Consider the following 7485-nt stretch of genomic DNA (forward strand, 5'->3'; position numbering starts at 1 on the left):
TATTCACCCTTCAAGTACTGAGCAAATGTCAAAATTAATGAAATCCCCTGAATGTTGCTTTATGGATACTAGATATAACTGGTTGTGATCCAGTCACGTGACATGCACAGTTCAGGTGTTCTGCGGGTGATGTGGAGGTAAACCCAGGTCCTGCATGTCCCCAGGCACCCTCATTTGTTGACTTCTGTGATCGAAAAAGCCTTGGTTTCATGCATGTCAACATCAGAAGCCTCCTCCCTAAGTTTGTTTTACTCACTGCTTTAGCACACTCTGCTAACCCTGATGTCCTTGACGTGTCTGAATCCTGGCTCAGGAAGGCTACAAGGAAACCAAAAATTCTGAGATTTCCATACCCAACTATAACATTCTCAGTCCAGATAGAACTGCCAAAGGGGGAGGAGTTTCAGTCTACTGCAGAGATAGCCTGCAAAGTAATGTCCTACTTTCCAGGTCCATACCCAAACAGTTCGAACTACTAATTTTAAAAATTACTCTCTCCAGAAATAAGTCTCTCACTGTTGCCGCCTGCTAACGACCCCCCTCAGCTCCCAGCTGTGCCCTGGACACCATTTCTGAATTGATCGCCCCCCATCTAGCTTCAGAGTTTGTTCTGTTAGGTGACCTAAACTGGGATATGCTTAACACCCCCGGCAGTCCTACAATCTCACACAAATCATCAAGGAACCCACCAGGTACAACCCTAAATCTGTAAACAAGGTCACCCTCATAGACGTCATCCTGACCAACTGGCCCTCCAAATACACCTTTGCTGTCTTCAACCAGGATCTCAGCGATCACTGCCTCATTGCCTGTATCCGCTACGGAGCCGCAGTCAAACGACCACCCCCCATCACTGTCAAACGCTCCCTAAAACACTTCTGTGAAGGATATTGACCTCATCCCGTCAGTTGAGGATGCCTGGTCATTCTTTAAAACTAACTTCCTCACCATTTTAGATAAGCATGCTGCAAAACCTGGACCCGTACAAATCAGCTGGGCTTGACAATCTGGACCCTCTATTTCTGAAACTATCCGCCGCCATTGTCGCAACCCCTATTACCAGCCTGTTCAACCTCTCTTTCATATCGTCTGAGATCCCCAAGGATTGGAAAGCTGCAGCAGTCATCCCCCTCTTCAAAAGGGGGAGACACCCTGGACCCAAACTGTTACAGACCTATATCCATCTTGCCCTGCCTATCTAAGGTCTTCGAAAGCCAAGTCAACAACCAGATCACTGCGCCAGCTGTGCCATCAGAGTCCCTGGGTTCGCGCCCAGGCTCTGTCGTAACCGGCCGCGACCGGGAGGTCCGTGGGGCGACGCACAATTGGCCTAGCGTCGTCCGGGTTAGGGAGGGATTGGTCGGTAGGGATGTCCTTGTCTCATTGCGCACCAGCGACTCCTGTGGCGGGCCGGGAGCAGTGCGCGCTAACCAAGGTTGCCAGGTGCACGGTGTTTCCTCCGACACATTGGGGCAGCTGGCTTCCGGGTTGGATGCGCGCTGTGTTAAGAAGCAGTGCGGCTTGGTTGGGTTGTGTATCGGAGGACGCATGACTTTCAACCTTCGTCTCTCCCGAGCCCGTACGGGAGTTGTAGCGATGAGACAAGATAGTAGCTACTACAACAATTGGGGAGAAAAAGGGGTAAAATAAAAAATAATATTTTAAAAAATAACAATAAAACAGGTCACTGACCATCTCGAATCCCACCGTACCTTCTCTGCTGTGCAATATGGTTTCCGAGCCAGTCATGGGTGCACCTCAGCCACGCTCAAGATACTAAACGATATCAAAACCGCCATCGATAAAAGACAGTACTGTGCAGCCGTCTTCATCAACCTTGCCTAGGCTTTCGACTCTGTCAATCACCATATTCTTATCGGCAGACTCAGTAGCCTCGGTTTTTCTGATGACTGCATTGCCTGGTTCACCAACTACTTCTCAGATAGAGTTCAGTGTGTCAAATCGGAGGGCATGCTGTCCGGTCCTCTCTATGGGGGTGCCACAGGGTTCAATTCTCGGGCCGACTATTTTCTCTGTATATATCAATGATGTTGCTCTTGCTGCGGGCGATTCCCTGATCCACCTCTACGCAGACGACACCATTCTGTATACTTCCGGCCCGTCCTTGGACACTGTGCTATCTAACCTCCAAACGAGCTTCAATGCCATACAACACTCCTTCCGTGGCCTCCTACTGCTCTTAAATGCTAGTAAAACCAAATGCATGCTTTTCAACCGTTCGCTGCCTGCACCCGCACGTTCCGACCGAGAATATGTGGCTCCAGGTCATCTACAAGTCCATGCTAGGTAAAGCTCCGCCTTATCTCAGTTCACTGGTCACAATGGCAACACCCACCCGTAGCACACGCTCCAGCAGGTGTCTCACTGATCATCCCTAAAGCCAACACCTCATTTGGCCGCCTTTCGTTCCAGTTCTCTGCTGCCTGTGACTGGAACGAATTGCAAAAATCGCTGAAGTTGGAGACTTTTATCTCCCTCACCAACTTCAAACATCTGCTATCTGAGCAGCTAACCGATCGCTGCAGCTGTACATAGTCTATCGGTAAATAGCCCACCCAATTTTACCTACCTCATCCCCATACTGTTTATATTTATTTACTTTTCTGCTCTTTTGCACACCAATATCTCTACCTGTGCATTACCATCTGATCATTTATCACTCCAGTGTTAATCTGCAAAATTGTAATTATTCGCCTACCTCCTCATGCCTTTTGCACACAATGTATATAGACTATTTTTTTCTACTGTGTTATTGACTTGTTAATTGTTTACTCCATGTGTAACTCTGTGTTGTCTGTTCACACTGCTATGCTTTATCTTGGCCAGGTCGCAGTTGCAAATGAGAACTTGTTCTCAACTAGCCTACCTGGTTAAATAAAGGTGAAATATATATATTTTTTAAATAAACTCCTGCTTGTCACTCACTCCATTAAATATCTTAAATATACAGTTGAATGTGTGGTCCGTAGCTTGTGTATATTCCCTTTTGACTGCACAAATATTCTCAGTTGTTGTCTCTGCTATAAAATAAAGAGAGGGGAGGGGTCAGATAAGAGGCAAAGACCTGAGGCTACAGCCAACTACCAAATGACCAGCCAGGCTGCCACACACCTGCAGTACACTCCACTCCCCCACTTACTTACACTTCAAGGAAGATCGAAGTCTGTATTCACAGGGTAGCATTGCTGATCTAGGATCACTGATCAAGATCCCTCTACATAGTCAGCAGATGCAGCAGCTGTTTCAACTTTCCATTATAGGACAAGTCACATGTAATAAGTCATTGTGGAGATGACACAATTGTCTTAATATTTTTGTCTATTGATGGCATTTTAATAATGTGGAATATCATTCTGATTGACTCCTCAAACCTGTTTCCTGGGCCACAGTGGACAAAATAATTTTCTTTTAAATCATGCACTCGCCTTTGCAGACCTAAAACTCATCAGTATTGACAACCAACTAAATGTGTGCTTTCAAGGATATAAACAAAGATTTTTTGGGCATTCTTATAAACATTTCAGATAAAGGCCTATTTAATTAAGTTAAATTGCATGTAGTAGCTTTTAAAGTTCTCTGGATGGCAGTAGCGAGTAGAATGAGTCCATTTGAGTCCTGATTGTAGAAACTTGAAATGACTGATGACAAGTGTTCTACAAACACGCTGCATTAAAGAGGCAGTAGGACACATTAACTTTGTTTGAAAAAGATAATCAGAAAAGTGTTATTGAAATATGACAACAGGAGAAATTTCAGCCCAACAATTGATCTATATACAGAACAAAAATATAAATGCAACATGGAACCAACAATGTACATGCTTCATGAGCTGAAATTAAAGATCCCAGAAATGTTCCATACACATAAAAAGCTTAATGTACATTAGAGACCTTTTAGCATTTCTCCTTTGCATTTTACATTTGAGTAATTTACCTCAGCCCACCCACCTCAATTCCCTTCCAACCACCCACCCTGATTGAAGCATGATATAAATGTCTCATTGGAACCCCTAAGAGAATACTTAATTGTATTACTTTTTTTTTTTTTTTTTTTTTACAAATAGGACCAAAAAAGGTCACTCCCCCTCCCCTCCCACCCAAAGTCTCCTTCCCCAGCGAATGGAGACAGCAGGTTGAAGTTTGTGCAGCTTCAGTGCACAAAAAAACATTTGAAAGGGCATTCACAAAATTGTAAATTAGGTAAACAGAACCAAAACAAAGACAGAAAACCCCATAACAGTACAACGGAACTGTCCTGACTCAGGGAGTCTTCAATCTGTGCAACACAATGTGTCTTAAGGATGGCCAAATAAGTGTCCCTCAGTATGTTCCCTTGTTACAAAACATAAAAAGGTGCAGAGTGTCTGTACATGTACGAATGATCAATAGGGCGTAATAAAGTGGTGAAAAGTCATTTAGTAAGTATCTAGACGAAAAAACTAAAACAAAGGAAAGCTCTGCAAAAGCCTGGCGCCTCTGGAGGATGCGCTCCTTGTCACGATAGTAGTGAAAACGGACGATAAACCGTCTAGGGTTAGCGTTGTCGTCACCGCCCACTGGGGAGGGGCCAACGCGGTGGGCTCTATCCAGCTTCGGGGGTGAAGGAATGATGGCCGGACCCAGTACATCCGCAAAGAATTCTGACATGAACTTAACGGAGTCCCCTCCTTCACATATCTCTGGTATACCAACAACACGAACATTGCATCAGGATTCCATCAGGAATCCAGGTCATCGTTCTTGTCAATAACCTTTTGGTTTTCAGAGCTCAGGCAGGCAACCGTTTTTTCAAGGGCTACTATGCGGTCACTGTAGTTACACAGGTCATGTTCAAAGCTGTCAATTCGGCGGCCTTGTTCATCCGCAGCGGCTCGGACACCCTCCAGGGTGGCGGAGAAGGGTCCAGAGCAGCATCAATGGCAGTTTTGTGCTGAGTGGCAATGGTAGCTGTAATTTCTGAGACCAGAACCGTACGAAGGTTCTGAAGATCTGTGGGGAGAGTGATCGCATGAGGATTTGTAACAGTTGGACTGGAGTCGGTGCTATTACCATTCGCGTTTGCCATCGCAGTTGAAACATTAGTTACATGTCTTCTACTCCTCAGGTCGTGTAACATTTGAATCAAAAAGGTAACTTAGTGGCCGCCAGGCCAAACTGAGCAATCAGGGAGAAGGGCCTTGGTCAGGGAGGTGACCAAGAACCCGATGGTCACTCTGACAGAGCTCCAGAGTTCCTCTATGGAGATGGTTGTCCTTCTGGAAGGTTCTCCCATCTCTGCAGCACTCCACCAATCAGGCCTTTACAATAGAGTGGCCAGACGGAAGCCACTCCCCAGTAAAAGGCACATGACAGCCCACTTGGAGTTTGCCAAAAGGCACCTAAAGGACTCTCAGACCATGAGAAACAAGATTCTCTAGTCTGATGAAACCAAGATTTAACTCTTTGGCCTGAATGCCAAGCGTCACGTCTGGAGGAAACCTGACACCATCCCTACAGTGAAGCATGGTAGTGGCAGCATCATTCTGTGGGGATGTTTTTCAGCAGCAGGGACTGGGAGACTAGTCAGGATCAAGGGAAAGATGAATGGAGTAAAGTACAGTGAGATCCTTAATGAAAACCTGCTCCAGAGCACTCAGGACCTGGCTGGGACTAAGTTCACCTTCCAACAGGGCAACAACCCTAAGCACAGTGGCTTTGGGACAAGCCTCTGAATGTCCTTGATTGGCCTAGCCAGAGCCCGGACATGAACCCGAACATCTCTGGAGAGACCTGACATTTGCTATGCAACTACGCTCCCCATCCAACCTGACGGAGTTTGAGGATCTGCAGAGAAGAATGGGAAAACCTCCTCAAATACAGTTGTGCCAAGCTTGTAGCGTCATAAAGGGTCTGAATACTTAATGGTGACATGTTTTTTTTTTATTGTTAATACATTTCCAAAAATGTTTTGTCATTATGGGGTACTGTGTAGATTGATAAAGGGGGAAAATGTTTTAATCCATTTTCAAATAAGGCTGTAACATAACAAAATGTGGAAAAAGTCAAGGGGTCTGAATACTTTCCGAATGCACTGTACTGTACACTCTGGTCTCAAATAGACTCCTGGATGAACTCCTGCTCGCCACTGCCACCCGAGGACTTTAAAAGCTACTAACTTAATTAAATAGGCCTTTTTCAGAAATTTTAAGATTGCCCAAAATATTTGTTTATATACAAAGGACACATTTCTTTGGTTGTCAATAACAAGGATTTAAGTGTGTGTGTATATGCGAGGGCATGGAAAAAAACGATTTCATGGATCATTTTGTGCACTGTGGCCAAAGAAACAGGTGTGAGGAGTCAATCAGAATTCCCTATAATAGAATGTCATCAATTCAATATTAAGACAAATATGTTATTGCCATGATGACTTTTCCTATAATGGGAAGTTGATCTGGTGTCCAGTCCTCAGTGCTGAAACAGCAGCTGCATCTGCTGACTACACAGGAAGGAAGGAACCTGATCAGTGATCCTGGATCAGCAATGCTACCCTGAGACACTTTGTAAATACAGACTTAGATCTGAATTGTATGAGTGTATGTAAGTGGGGGCAGGGAAAGGAGCGTGTGTGGTAGCCTGGCTGGCTGGTCAATCGTTAATGGGCTGTAGGCTCAGACATGTAACATACGTTCAGTAATTCTGACAAACAACTATTTTATAGCAGAGAGAACAAATGGGAATATTTGTGCAATCAAAAGGGAATATTCACAAGGTACAGACCACACCAACTGTATACGTTTAAGATATTTAAATGGAGTGAATGACAGACAGGAGTTGGGGGTTCAACATTACCCACTTTGTTTGACACTTGCAGGGATGCAAACTTGTGAGGGCCCAAAAGGGTGACACTTTTTTTGTTGCATTGAAACATGCAAAACAAATCCCTGCTAGGGGGAATAGCAGGTTTTAACTAATTAAACAACAAAAGAATATGATCTACAGGATCAGTCTGTGTGTAAAATAAGTGGTTAATGTGAAACTAACTCGCAAGTTTAAAAAATGTAATGAAAGAAATCCAATGTTATTTGTTGCCTAGACTTTACTGCAAATGACACTCAAGTATTGAGAAAAACAACTATAAACTAATATTGCAGCTAGCCATGACAGCCTTTATAATATAACGCTTGTGACCACACAGAAATATTGCACTTGGGGGAAAAAAACATCTTAAAGTAGAAATAGAATGAAACAAACAGTCATTCTATTTTTGCTCTATTATAATGTCTACTACAGACATTGATCAAGTGCACAAGGCTACATGTGTGCATAAATAACATTCAGAGTTTAAAAAAAAGTATAATCCCCCTCACATGTGTTACTGTCAAGTTCAACACAAAAACAATATCCTTGGGCTACACTGCACATTATTACATTGTACACTTTCTGCCTGTGGACATCTGTTCTACAATGTGTCAGCAAAAGTGAG

The sequence above is a fragment of the Oncorhynchus kisutch genome, linkage group LG3, assembly GCF_002021735.2.
Source record: "Oncorhynchus kisutch isolate 150728-3 linkage group LG3, Okis_V2, whole genome shotgun sequence".
Lineage (NCBI taxonomy): Eukaryota > Metazoa > Chordata > Actinopteri > Salmoniformes > Salmonidae > Oncorhynchus > Oncorhynchus kisutch.